At 33.5% G+C, this 16,831-nt stretch overlaps 1 protein-coding gene across 1 annotated transcript in view; it reads right to left on the bottom strand.

Annotated features, from left to right (window-relative positions):
• Positions 1-7,062, bottom strand: part of LOC144352389 (uncharacterized) — a 206,004-nt gene extending 198,942 nt beyond the window's left edge. The window contains exon 1 of the mRNA XM_085504576.1: positions 6,997-7,062. The gene's annotated coding sequence lies outside the window, so the exon portion shown is untranslated. The remainder of the gene's footprint in view (positions 1-6,996) is intronic.
• Between the last annotated feature and the right edge of the window lie 9,769 nt (positions 7,063-16,831).

Genomic DNA, 16,831 nt, shown 5'->3' with positions numbered 1-16,831 from the left:
GGTGCGACATAACCTGCAACGAAGTGACTGTGCGGTGCGGCGTAACCTGCAACGAATCGACTGTGTGGTGCGACGTAACCTGCAGCGAACTGACTTTGTGGTGTGACGTAACCTGCAACGAAGTGGCTGTGTGGTGCGATGTAGCCTGCAACGAAGTGGCTGTGTGGTGCGACGTAACCTGCAACGAAGTGACTGTGTGGTGCGACGTAACCTGCAACGAAGTGACTGTGTGGTGCGACATAACCTGCAACGAAGTGACTGTGTGGTGCAACGTAACCTGCAACGAAGTGACTGTGTGGTGCGACGTAACCTGCAACAAAGTGACTGTGTGGTGCGACGTAACCTGCAACGAAGTGACTTTGTGGTACGAAGTTACTTTGTTTTACACGCATCATGATTTCAAATTGCCTTTGTACCAATAATATAATGGGCAAAGTGTTCCAGAAAATTGGCGAGAACATAGCTGGCTTCCAGTCAACAATTTTGAACATAATCACAAACATGTAATGTGTGATGTAAATGCCGAGATTAAATGAAATCAGCTCTGTCATACATGAGAAACAGTTGGTGACATGTTGAAATAATGTTTTTGGGATAAAAAAATACATGTCAATGAAACAAAATAAAATCAACGTACTAATGAATTTCATTGTGTCCAGGAATGTCCAAGAAATGACGCGACACTGATGCACGCACGCAAAGGACGCAACAAATCTCTATCGAATTCGACGCCGAGTTTCCAATGGTAACCAATAAAAACACACAATGTTTAAATGGTTGCTTTGTTAACTCACTGGGACGCTAGTTGCTAAGTTGAGACTTGCTTTGCTGACAAAAGTTTGCTTATTGGGAAGACCCTTTCTTCCCAAAATCACTTACTGAAATTAATGTAAAGTATTTATTTTCGTCTAATCTGCAAAATCGAAATTTGTCTAAGGCATTTTTTATGTAAAGCCACAGTTCGTGTGAACGTATGGTTGCTTAGCAAATCGGCATAATGGAGCAATACAGTTATTGGAAAACTGTAATATTCATGTTTCCATTAACAATATTTGTACGCAGACTCTATATCTTCACATTTCACATTTATTAGACAATTAATAATTGAAAGTCGCCCAATACTGGTAAGAGCTATTCAATTAGGAATGATATGTTTAAAGTGTGTTTAAAGGCTTTCTATTCGAAAGTTCACAGGTGTAGACGTTCATTTAGCAATCTTGAGAATGCCATTTTCCAAATATAAGAGATAGAATGAAGCAATTCTATGCCAGGAAATAGGAAAATAAATTGGAAATACCTAGACTAAGTGCATGTATATTACTCAATGTGCAAAATGTAAATTGGGAACAAATTCATAACAAACTTTATTTTATTTTCTAGCACAATGTAAATGCTATTGAAGAGAAAATGTAGTTTATTTTGCACACATACCGTGATATACGAGATCAAAAACTAATGTATTTATTCATTTATTATTAGACAATAACTAGATTGATTATTTATATGTTATCTAAAACTTTAAAAGTAATTTGACATTAATTAACTACGTTTATAACATTGTTAGTTTGTCTTCATCATGATGTGATATTATTGTTAAAGCCCCCTGATGTTGCTCGGACATTGCATTATGGGATTAGTTGAAGTTAAATTCAAATGAAAAAGAATTACATAACCATTATATTATGAACACATGTCTGATAATGTAAAATGTTGTCGTGTCCGTGTGGCAACGAATAGTAACGCACTTGTAAACGTTTTTGAGATTCATTTGTTCTCGAATTGCAATCTACGTCTTATCAAATACGGTGCATAGTTGTATAGTTATAGTATATGGTTACAATAATAGGATTTACGATTTACTCGCTTTGATGATTCGTTATTGTCAGAAATATCCAATCATCGAGTCGGGATGGAAGTCGCTGGTAAAAAATCCACGTTATTGTTATGCAAAGAGACATTTGTATGTGGCGAACAAAACGCTATCCGTGAACAACTCGATATGAAAAGGTAGCAGAATAACAACTATTTTTGGGAGGGAATGAAATTCCATGAATATACGGCACAACAGCATAAAATCAATACAAAAAACTTAAATGGATATACGAAGTAAAATGCATTTTGTGATGAAAAACGACAAATCACTCCCACTTCCCCTTTCCTTCCAACATCTACCGTTTATATTTCACAAATTTAGCTGCTTTCATCATGTTGCTCATATATTCTCGTTCTACTCGAGGTTTCACAATGGGGTTATCGTTTCAATATTAAAGTTCATATTCTAACTGTAATAGGAACCTGCACCTGTATGACATCACAACCCTATTTTCAATTAGCATAACTAATGTTGATATGTATACAATGTGAGTATCATGCTGTGAGATCACACCAAATCAATTGTAGGTCATATCATACAGGCAAGTACATATAAACAACCGCATGATACATCGAGACACTGTAACACCAATTGTACTTCAATCGCGACTTCGGATTGAAGACTATATTCAGCTGTATGTAACGGCGATCTAAATAAGATGTGTATAAATTGGTCTATGCGTGACAAGCCGCCAGAATTTTCAGTATTCATATTTATAATACAAGATTCTTGCACGTATTTCGAAATATTAATCATCGTTTGTAGTTATATCGACGTTATGTCGTTTGTCATTTTGGTTTTAATTTGCACCCTGATAAATGGTTGATTTCAATTGAGTGGCACGTATAAAGAGTTCATTATAGTTACGTCCCTAACTAGATCAACTAGAACACAAACAACATAGACTTTATTTTGCATGAGTCAGTAATCATCCGCTCGCAATACATTCTGGTTAAGACACAAAATAAGACCATTGTGTGACACTCAACTCTGTAACACATTTGAAAGCCTTCCCACGAAAAACACCTGCGACAATTGTCAAAAGCATGTGCTGTGTGATCACTATAAGTATGGCTGTTACACTTGAAACAGCATGACGACAAGAAGTGTTGAAGCATTTATATTACGACAAGCCTACGTAAACATGAACAAAGTGCACACTACCCCGGCCCATTGTGTTCAGTGGAACGTTGTCATATTCACAAAAACATTATTCATTGCGTTGTCATGCATAGCACGTGACGCATGATTTAAACATCTTCATCTATCCCAACCAAATCCTTTATAGTGTAATGGTTATATCTACTGACTCCCCAAACAAAAGTCGTGATACAAATCCAACTTGACTTGATGATTAAAAAGAACTACCATCAATGTATGAATAGTATAATACTTTACTTTGTTAATATTAATATTTGTTATAATTATCGAGACCTGCCATCATCTTACGGTAAATAAATCGTTATTGTATACCTGAGATCAGCCAAATTCTCTGACTTGTGTTTTATCTCTTCGAAACATTGTATTGACAAGATTACAGCGAAATCATTTTTAATCTTTAAATAATTATGTTTGGCCATTTTTGACTTATTTCGTGAATTATAATCTATATGGTACAATAGTGGAAGATATGCTTGAGTTGGGTCAGCACGTTTGAGGCAAACATTGTATATGTGCTCCTCTTAAGCCAAAAAATCATAAACATGCCTAGTATCATAATACGGCGAAAATACAGTCCCTTAACACTGTACAATATTACACAAAATAAGTATACGTTATTTGTTTAAACTACATTTTAATTATTAATATGTTATGCAATAACGTGTTTGTACCTACTTAATATTATGAGATCAACATTTATATTGTTGACCCACACTGCAATTACAATGCGCGATTTGTATGAATCGCATCGATATCAATATTATCGAATAAACGTTATTTAAGAATAAAACCTAGAAATGTTAAAGGGCATGGGCAAACAATCTAAAAAACCGGGACTATGTTATTAATACAATATACTACTACTACAGTATTGTTACTTCACAATTCGTGTACTGCAACCCAGTCGTCTTCAGGTTTAATAATGCATGTAAGACGGTAATTTGCATTGAGGCGAAAATTCGATTGATGTGAGAAAAAAATCTTCTTTTAACTTTGTCGAATTACAAGAATGACCGGAAGCCGTATTCACGTACCCGATATTATGATATATTTGTATTTAACGAGCAAATTAACTAGCGGAAATGCATAACGGCATATTCTACGCTGTAATAACACAACATAATACTGGTTTGAATTCGAATGTTTGTTGCTGAAACACCTACATACGCTGAGCAATAAGACATAGTACAAAAAGTTGAGATCATCTTTCAGTCTCGACTTTACAATTTATCCATTTCTACTGCAATGTATTGAACAAGAAAATAGTTTTACATTGAGCTTCAGAGGCGTGTGTGAATAATGTGGCGGTAACACAATCTACCAAGCTAAAAGTGGCATCGCTGTATAAGGCTTGAGCAAAAAAATGGTTACACTGTAGGCCGCTCTCTAGATAAATAATGGAAAGGACATAACAATCATTGAAGTTAGGTTATTGTTCTCAAACATAAAGAATGATGCCTCCACACACATTACTTACAAATTTACAGATTGCAGCCATTTCTCGTTTACATAACGACACATTAAGTTACACACTGAATTGCAATCTCAAGGCATATTGCATTTCTATTTTATATAACGACACATTCAGTTCCTCACTGAATTGCAATGTCAAGGCATCGTGCATTTCTATTTTATATAACGACACATTAAGTTCCTCACTGAATTGCAATGTAAAGCCATAGTACAAAATAGGGATTCAATTCAATTTCCACTTAAAATGAGTGAATGTCAGAGTTGACAAGCCACCTTTCATTCGCTTGTTGAATCAAATCTCGCTCGACTGTAAGCTTAGCATCGACAAAATGTTTTAGTACAAAGGGGTCTTTCCAAACGGGATGAAGCACACAATTATTTGAAGTGAGGTTCATTTTGTACAGAAGCTGGGTTGATGACATTTACATCCCGGATTATATAAACTGATTTCCAGCACTCTGAGCACTGGATAAGATGGAAATAAATTCTGAAAAGTTATATATTGATTGTGGTATATATTAATTGTGTGCCTCCTCTGAATAGACACGCTTAGCTGAACAGAATATGGACAACATATTGAAAATAACACTCAATATGAACAAATTATGGAAAATACAACTCACCTGATATGTACAGATATATAGTATATTTATTATACATAGTGTGTATTTGTTCTGGCAGATGAGTGACATTTTGTCAACCTGTTTTCAACTGGTCAATAAATTGGCTGTAATTCACTTACGCCTTTGCCAGGGAAAATTAATCATCAGCGTATGAACGAACTTTACTGACAATATCAGATAAAGACACCTAACGGGACAGCAGCTGATTATGTCGAGAGAACGCACTCAATATGACATTTTGGTTAAAAAGTGAGCCCAACATTTTGTTGTTTTATTTTCACTTTTGTCGAATCTTGCTTCATTTACGGCATCGTTGCACTTGCAGACACCCTGTAATTTAGTATTGAATAGTATTTCATTTAATATACCGACGGTATATGATAGTTTACAAGGTTTCAAGGACAATCTAACCTTGAATGTTCTCATAATCTCTGATTTGACAAAAAAATAATCTTGATCGGAATTACATAGAGGGCAGTTTACAATGAACAGCCATTGCAGCTTAACAGAAAAAGTGAGGCCGGTGTTAACATTGATCGTGAAATTTGCACAAATAAGGCGAATATATATATAAAATAAAACATTCATCCAACCAAATATATAGAGCGTTTCAAAAATAACTAAATAATTATTATTGTCATTTATTGTCATTTTCCAACACACCTTGGTTAAAAATTCTACCAAATGTTCTGTACAACGTGTGAACAAATGGTAACATCAACTAATATACAATACTATTTCTATAAATACGCATAGATACTAAAGATACCTATCACAGTATCTCATTTTTGATTTTCAGCAAATTAACACTGAGTATTCGTAAACATTAGAACTTGACAACTAGAACACTATTCAATAATCATTTAATGAATATTTGGGTATATTGTTGAGTGACAGTTGCCATGGATACTAATACTGCTAACACAAAAGCTCAAATATTTCTGATAATTACAATTGTGTTCAACATAAATATCACTTATTATGTGATGATTACGACCACTCATTGGTTATGAGAGAAACGAATATTATGAATAAGATCAGTCTGTATTTAGCTTTAAAAGTATACATAGTTTCAGCGAATGGTTTCATATACATCAACTAGTTCATTAATCTACAAATAATAATGGTATTCAAAATTATATGAAAAAAATTATTACAATTAGTTGCGCAATTGGAGGACGCTTGGCTTCTCTGTAGAAGCCGTTTCGATTAAGGAGCAAAGGTGAATTGCTTTCATTTTCTAATAGCAAAGTTCAGCTATAACAAAATCGTTATCAGTCTGTTATCAAATTGGCATGACCCGAGCTAAATTGGGACACAATTCGTTTCGGAAGACTGCAATTATATGGTTATATTAGCTGCACCTGCAGTGCTGCTGAAAACAGTTTACACCCTCACGGATTAAAAAAAAATACAAATAAATTTAATGATAAAGAATGCCGAGCAGCATCGATAATACTACATGCTCTAACAAATCATTTTTTTGGAATTTTGAAGAAATATATTTTTCGATGTTTTATCAACAAATATGTCTACTCGGCTAGCTTCTTATTTGACTGAATACATCGCCCCTGCAGTAACAGTACTTTTCGAAGTAACTGAACTGCAAGGATTGATTGAGCAGTAACTCATCATGTTTTAAAGTCAGTTACATTTTTCAACAAATTGTGAATGGCATCGTACTTCGGAATACAATCCTTTGTAATTTGGGTTAGTTGGTATGTAAAACATCTAACCAACCGACGAAACTACAAGTACCGGGCCTGTGAATTGCGATACAATTGTAAATATTTGTCTTATACAACAATAAAAGCCGATTTAGCACAAGCACTATAATGATGATTTTCTAAAAAAAAAAAAACATACCTCTGTTTGTGCTCGTTATCCAGTTCACAAACGGTGCTCACAGTGAGATACAGCCCAGTCTTCTCGGACAACATTAGTTGGATAAAAATGTCATTCGTTAAGCAGTCGCAAGTATTTATACATTGGTTAGGCGCTGCGGGCTCTCTTCGTGACAACGCCTTCCAAGAACACAACAACCCAATAACAAGTCATGGTTATAAATTAAATGAACAACGTTCACTTGATTAATATAAATGACAAAATAAATTAAAGTTTGCTCAAACGCGGTATTATGTTACACCAACATATGCTATGAACTAAACGCTACTTAACGGTTATTTTTATTGCAACGTTGTTACAAATTAATCAATACCATACGTGGGTGAAGGAATACGCTGTTGTTTGTGACGGTGTATACCATTCGTAGATGGGAAATTTAGTTTACGAGTAATTAAAAACAATCAAACGTTAAGTATCAAGGGAAATACTATGAATTACAAAACGAATATTTAGGTATATTTAATTAAATTATTGTTTTATCGTTATTATTATCGATAACGAAAACAAACGCCCGAGGTAGTCGTAATAACAATAGCTCGTACATCATTTTAATCTGATTATGAGCAGTAATATGCCTTTAGTTTATATTATAGTCAAATACTAGTAGATGGAGGCTTAAGAAATCCATACAAAAGAAGTCACGATGTGAACTCGTGGTTTGCTGCTGTGTTGCTAAGGTTACAAATAATGTGTGCAACTGTCAACATTTATTTCACGAGTTAAATCAGAATGTATTTTAGTATTTTGGCGAAGCTCTTTCGAGTTATCTTTGAATATTTAGGAATAGTTGTTAAAACTCTAGTCATCTAAATTAGCGTGAAACTGACGTTTAAGCAATAGCAATGTAATGTAATGTGGGAGAGTACAATTGTGATTAGAAAATGTCAGGTATGCAGGGTATGTCGGGAATGGCTCAAATACTTGCATGAGAAAATTGTGTCATTATTCAGATATGTATATATATCTTTGCAATCTAGGTTCTATGAGCCAAAATGTCAATTACCATTACGTGTTACGATTTAATATGAGCGATCGGAAATCAGACTATTTATAATAGCATTAACCATATTGAAGATAAACATTGGAAAAATACCAGTGTTACTATGATATAAACAAATATCTTAATATCTATGACGAACATAATATAAATAAAACGCCACAGACGTTCGACGTATAACACGTGTACAATACATTGGTTGTAGACACGACAACTTTGGCAGTTTAATTGCAATCTAGAATTCGATAGGGGGATCATTTACCCACATAAAATGTTGTTTTGTTGTGTTTACCAGAAAACAGTTGCAACAGGTGGGTTACGTTTCGTGATATGTTAAGTATACACTGTACTGCATTGTTAGCATACACTGCACTGCATTGTTAGTATACACAGTACTGTATTGCTAGTATACACTGCTCTGTATTGTTAGTATACACAGTACTGTATTGTTAGTATACACAGTACTACATTGTTAGTATACACAGTACAGTATTGTTAGTATACACTGTGCTGCATTGTTAGTATACACTCTACTGCATTGTTACTATACACTGTACTGCATTGTTAGTATACACAGTACTGTATTGCTAGTATACACTGTACTGGTATTGCTAGTATACACTGTACTGTATTGTTAGTATACACTGTACTGTATTGTTAGTATACACAGTAATGTATTGTTAGTATACACTGTACATTAGTGTTAGTATGCACAGTACTGCATTGTTAGTATACACAGTACTGTATTGTTAGTATATACTGTAATGTATTGTTAGAATACACTGTACTGCATTGTTAGTAAACACTCTACTGTAATGTTAGTATACACACTACTGCATTGTTACTATACACTGTACTGTAATGTTAGTATACACAGTACGGTATTGTTAGTATACACTGTACTATATTGTAAGTATACACAGTACTGCATTGTATTGTTAGTATGCACTCTACTGTATTGTTAGTATACACAGTACTGTATTGTTAGTATACACAGTACTGCATTGTTACTATACACTGTACTGCATTGTTAGTACACACAGTACTGTATTGTTAGTATGCACAGTATTGTATTGTTAGTATACACTGTACTGTATTGTTAGTATACACTCTAGTGCATTGTTACTATATACTGTACTTCATTGTTTGTATACACAGTACTGTATTGTATTGTTAGTATACACCGTACTGCATTGTTAGTATACACTGTACTACATTGTTTGTATACACTGTACTGCATTGTTAGCATACACTGTAATGCATTGTTAGTATACACAGTGTTGTATTGTTACTTTGCACAGTACTGTATTGTTAGTATGGACTGTATTGCATTGTTAGTATACACTGTGCTTCATTGTTACTATGCACTGTATTGCATTGTTAGTATACATTGTCATGCACTAAATGATGTGCACAACACTACTTAGCTAGTATATACTCGACTGCATCTTTTGTATGCACGATACTGCATTGTTAGTATACACTGTACTGTATTGTTTTTATACACTGTACTGCATTGTTAGTATACACTGTATTGCATTGTAAGTATACACTGTACTGCATTGTTTGTATACACTGTACTGCATTGTTACTATACACAGTACTGTATTGTTAGCATACACAGTACAGTATTGTTAGTATACACTGTACTGCATTGTTAGTATACACTGTATTGCATTGTAAGTATACACTGTACTGTATTGTTAGTATACACAGTACTATATTGTTAGTATACACAATACTGTATTTTTAGTATACACTGTACTGCATTGTTAGTATACACTGTACTGCATTATTTGTATACACTGTACTGCATTGTTAGTATACACAGTACTGCATTGTTAGTGTACACTGTACTGCATTGTTAGTATACACTGTACTGCATTGTTACTATACACTGTACTGCATTGTTGGTATACACTGTACTGCATTGTTAGTATACACTGTACTGCATTGATAGTATACACTGTACTGCATTGTTACTATACACTGTACTGCATTGTTGGTATACACTGTACTGCATTGTTAGTATACACTGTATTGCATTGTTAGTATACACTGTACTGCATTGTTAGCATACACAGTACTGCATTGTTAGTATACACTGTACTGCATTGATAGTATACACATTACTGTATTGTTAGTATACACAGTTCTGTATTGTTAGCATAAACTCTACTGCATTGTTACTATACACTGTATTGCATTGTTAGTATACACAATACTGTATTGTCAGTATGGACTGTATTACATTGTTAGTATACACTGTCATGCACTAATGGTATGCACGACACTACTTAGATAGTATAGATTCAACGGTAACTTTTGTATGCACGATGCAGCAATGTTAGTATACACAGTACTGTATTATTAGTATACACTCTAGTGCATTGTTACTATATACTGTACTTCATTGTTTGTATACACCGTACTGTATTGTATTGTTAGTATACACCGTACTGCATTGTTAGTATACACTGTACTACATTGTTTGTATACACTGTGCTGCATTGTTAGTATGGACTGTATTGCATTGTTAGTATACATTGTCATGCACTAATGATATGCACAACACTACTTAGCTAGTATATACTCGACTGCATCTTTTGTAGGCGCGAAACTGCATTGTTAGTATACACTCTACTGTATTGTTAGTATACACTGTACTGCATTGTTAGCATACACTGTAATGCATTGTTAGTATACACAGTGCTGTATTGTTACTTTGCACAGTACTGCATTGTTAGCATGGACTGTATTGCATTGTTAGTATACACTGTGCTTCATTGTTACTATGCACTGTATTGCATTGTTAGTATACATTGTCATGCACTAATTATGTGCACAACACTACTTAGCTAGTGTATACTCGACTGCATCTTTTGTATGCACGATACTGCATTGCTAGTATACACTCTACTGTATTGTTTGTATACACTGTACTGCATTGTTAGTATAAACTGTATTGCATTGTAAGTATACACTGTACTGCATTGTTTGCATACACTGTACTGCATTGTTACTATACACAGTACTGTATTGTTACCATACACAGTACTGTATTGTTAGTATACACAGTACTGCATTGTAAGTATACACTGTACTGCATTGTTTGTATACACTGTACTGCATTGTTACTATACACAGTACTGTATTGTTACCATACACAGTACTGTATTGTTAGTATACACTGTACTGCATTGTTGGTATAGACTGTATTTCATTATTAGTATACACTGTCATGCATTAATGGTATGCATAGCACTACTTAGCTATTATAAACTCGACTGCAACGTTTGTATATACTGTACTGCATTGTTAGTATACACAGTACTATATTGTTAGTATACGCAATACTGTATTTTTAGTATACACTGTACTGCATTGTTAGTATACACTGTACTGCATTATTTGTATACACTGTACTGCATTGTTAGCATACACAGTACTGCATTGTTAGTGTACACTGTACTGCATTGTTAGTATACACTGTACTGCATTGTTGGTATACACTGTACTGCATTGTTAGTATGGACTGTATAGCATTATTAGTATACACTGTCGTATATTGATGGTATGCAGAGCACTACTTAGCTAGTATATACTCGACTGCAACGTTTCTATACACTGTAATGCATTGTTAGTATACACGTTACTGTATTGTTAGTATACACAGTGCTGTATTGTTAGTATACACTCTACTGCATTGTTACTATACACTGTATTGCATTGTTAGTATACACAATACTGTATTGTTAGTATGGACTGTATTACATTGTTAGTATACACTGTCATGCACTAATGGTATGCACGACACTACTTAGATAGTATAGATTCAACGGTAACTTTTGTATGCACGATGCTGCAATGTTAGTATACACAGTACTGTATTATTAGTATACACTCTAGTGCATTGTTACTATATACTGTACTTCATTGTTTGTATACACAGTACTGTACTGTATTGTTAGTATACACCGTACTGCATTGTTAGTATACACTGTACTGCATTGTTGGTATACACTGTACTGCATTGTTAGTATGGACTGTATTGCATTGTTAGTATACATTGTCATGCACTAATAATATGCACAACACTACTTAGCTAGTATATACTCGACTGCATCGTTTGTAGGCACGAAACTGCATTGTTAGTATACACTCTACTGTATTGTTAGTATACACTGTACTGCATTGTTAGCACACACTGTAATGCATTGTTCGTATACACAGTGCTGTATTGTTACTTTACAAAGTACTGTATTGTTAACATGGACTGTATTGCATTGTTAGTATACACTGTGCTTCATTGTTACTATGCACTGTATTGCATTGTTAGTATACATTGTCATGCACTAATGATGTGCACAACACTTCTTAGCTAGTGTATACTAGACTGCATATTTTGTATGTACAATACTGCATTGTTAGTATACACTCTACTGTATTGTTTGTATACACTGTACTGCATTGTTAGTATACACTGTATTGCATTGTAAGTATACACAGTACTGTATTGTTACCATACACAGTACTGTATTGTTAGTATACACTGTACTGCATTGTTAGTATACACTGTACTGCATTGTTACTATACACAGTACTGTATTGTTACCATACACAGTACTGTATTGTTAGTATACACTGTACTGCATTGTAAGTATACACTGTACTGCATTGTTGGTATAGACTGTATTTCATTATTAGTATACACTGTCATGCATTAATGGTATGCATAGCACTACTTAGCTAGTATATACTCGACTGCAACGTTTGTATATACTGTACTGCATTGTTAGTATACACAGAACTATATTGTTAGTATACACAATACTGTATTTTTAGTATACACTGTACTGCATTGTTAGTATACACTGTACTGCATTATTTGTATACACTGTACTGCATTGTTAGCATACACAGTACTGCATTGTTAGTGTACACTGTACTGCATTATTAGTATACACTGTCGTGCATTGATGGTATGCATAGCACTACTTAGCTAGTATATACTCGACTGCAACCATCGTATACACTGTACTGCATTGTTAGTATACACATTACTGTATTGTTAGTATACACAGTGCTTTATTGTTAGTATACACTCTACTGCATTGTTACTATACACTGTATTGCATTTATAGTATACACAATACTGTATTGTTAGTATGGACTGTATTACATTGTTAGTATACACTGTCATGCACTAATGGTATGCACGACACTACTTAGATAGTATAGATTCAACGGTAACTTTTGTAAGCACGATGCTGCAATGTTAGTATACACTCTACTGCATTCGCGGTATACAGCATACTGCACCATAGGCATGCACGGTATGGCTAGTATACACTATAATGCATTATCAGTTTACACTGTACTGCATTGTTAATATACACAGTGCTGTATTGTTGATATAGAATGTACTGCATTATTAGTTTACACTGTCATGCATTAATGGTATGTATAGCACTACTGAGCTAGTATATACTCAACTGCAACTTTTGTATACACTGAACTGCATTGTTAGTATACCCAGTACTGTATTGTTAGTATACACTGTACTGTATTATTAGTATACACTGTACTGCATTATTACTATTCGCTGTACTGCATTGTTAATATGCACATTACTGTATTGTGAGTATGGACTGTATTGCCTTGTTAGTATTCACTGCAATACTGTTAGTATACACAGTGCTGTATTGTTAGTATAAACTGCACTGTATTGTTGGTATAGATTGTACTGCATTATTAGAATGTCATGTCATGAATTAATGGTATGCTTAGCACTACTTAGCTAGTATATACTCGACTGCAATGTTTGTATACACTGTACTGCATTGTTAGTATACACAGTAATGCATTGTTAGTATACACAGTAATGCATTGTTAGTATACACAGTACTGTATTGTTAGTATACACAGAACTGAATTTTTAGAATACACTGTACTGCATTGTTAGTATACACATAACTGAATTGTTATTATACACAGTACTGTATTGTTAGTATACACAGTACTGTACTGTTAGTATACACAATACTGTATTGTTAGTATACACTGTACTGCATTGTTAGTATACACATAACTGATTTTTTAGAATACACTGTACAGCATTGTTAGTATACACTGTACTGTATTGTTAGTATACACAGTAATGTATTGTTAGTATACACAGTACTGTATTGTTAGTATACACAGTACTGTATTGTTACTATACACTGTACTGCATTGTTACTATACACAATACTATATTGTTAGTATACAATGTACTGTATTGTTACTATACACTGTACTGCATAGGCAATAAACAATGTACTGTATTGTTAGTATACACTGTACTGTATTTTTACTATACAGTGTACTGCATTGTTACTCTACACAATACTGTACTGTTAGTATACACAGTACTGCATTGTTAATATACACTTTACTGTATTGTTAGAATACACAGTACTGCATTGTTAGCATACACTGTACTGTATTATTAGTATACACAGTACTGCATTGTTAGTATACACTGAACTGCATTGTAAGTATACACAGTGCTGTAATATTAATATACACTGAACTGTATTGTTAGTATAAACTGTACTGTATTGTTATTATACACAGTACAGCATTGTTAGTATACACTGTATTGCATTGTTAGTAAACACTGTACTACAATGTTAGCATCCACAGTACTGAATTTTTAGAATACACTGCACTGTATTGTTAGTATACACTTTATTGTATTGCTAGTATACACTGTACTGCATTGTTACTATACACAATACTATATTGTTAGTATACTCTGTACTGTATTGTAAGTATACACTGTACTGTGATTTTACTATACAGTGTACTGCATTGTTACTATACACAATACTGTATTGTTAGTATACACTGTTCTGTATTGTTAGTATACACTGTACTGCATTGTTACTATACACGATACTATATTGTTAGTATACACTGTACTGTATTGTTAGTATACACAGTACTGCATTGGTAGTATACACTGTACTGTATTGTTAGTATACACTATACTATGATTTTACTATACAGTGTACTGCATTGTTACTATACACAATACTGTATTGTTAGTATACACTGTACAGTATGGTTAGTATACACTGTACTGTATTATTAGTATACACTGTACTGTATTGTTACTATACACTGTACTGTATTGTTAGTATACACTGTACTGTATTGTTAGTATACACTTTACTGCATTGATATTATACACTGTACTGTATTGTTAGTATACACTGTACTGCATTGTTAGTATACACAGTGCCATATTATTAGTATACACTCTACTGCATTGTTAGTATACACTGTACTGTATTTTTAGTATACACTGTACAGTATTATTGGTATACACAGTACTGCATTGTTAGCATACACTGTATAGCATTGTTAGTATAGACTGTACTGCATTGTTAACACACAATGTACTGTATTGTTAGTATACACTTTACTGTATTGTTATTATATACAGTACTGTATTGTTAGTATACACTGTACTGTATTGTTATTATACACTGTACTGCATTGTTACTATACACAATACTATATTGTTAGTATACAATGTACTGTATTGTTACTATACACTGTACTGCATTGGTAATAAACACTGTACTGTATTGTTAGTATACACTGTACTGTATTTTTACTATACAGTGTACTGCATTGTTACTCTACACAATACTGTACTGTTAGTATACACAGTACTGCATTGTTAGTATACACTTTACTGTATTGTTAGTATACACAGTACTGCATTGTTAGCATACACTGTACTGTATTATTAGTATACACAGTACAGTATTATTAGTATACACAGTACTGCATTGTTAGTATACACTGAACTGCATTGTAAGTATATACAGTGCTGTAATATTAATATACACTGAACAGTATTGTTAGTATAAACTGCACTGTATTGTTATTATACACAGTACAACATTGTTAGTATACACTGTACTGTATGGTTAGTATACACTGTACTGTATTGTTAGCATACACTGTATTGCATTGTTAGTAAAGACTGTACTTCATTGTTAGCATCCACAGTAATGAATTTTTAGAATACACTGTACTGTATTGTTAGTATACACTTTACAGTATTGCTAGTATACACTGTACTGCATTGTAAGTATACACAGTGCTGTAATATTAATATACACTGAACTGTATTGTTAGTATAAACTGTACTGTATTGTTATTATACACAGTACAGCATTGTTAGTATACACTGTATTGCATTGTTAGTAAACACTGTACTACAATGTTAGCATCCACAGTACTGAATTTTTAGAATACACTGCACTGTATTGTTAGTATACACTTTATTGTATTGCTAGTATACACTGTACTGCATTGTTACTATACACAATACTATATTGTTAGTATACTCTGTACTGTATTGTAAGTATACACTGTACTGTGATTTTACTATACAGTGTACTGCATTGTTACTATACACAATACTGTATTGTTAGTATACACTGTTCTGTATTGTTAGTATACACTGTACTGCATTGTTACTATACACGATACTATATTGTTAGTATACACTGTACTGTATTGTTAGTATACACAGTACTGCATTGGTAGTATACACTGTACTGTATTGTTAGTATACACTATACTATGATTTTACTATACAGTGTACTGCATTGTTACTATACACAATACTGTATTGTTAGTATACACTGTACAGTATGGTTAGTATACACTGTACTGTATTATTAGTATACACTGTACTGTATTGTTACTATACACTGTACTGTATTGTTAGTATAC

The sequence above is a fragment of the Saccoglossus kowalevskii genome, chromosome 10 (genome assembly GCF_978046115.1).
Source record: "Saccoglossus kowalevskii chromosome 10, keSacKowa6.1, whole genome shotgun sequence".
Classification (NCBI taxonomy): Eukaryota; Metazoa; Hemichordata; class Enteropneusta; family Harrimaniidae; genus Saccoglossus; species Saccoglossus kowalevskii.
This window is presented reverse-complemented; position numbering and strand designations above follow the sequence as displayed.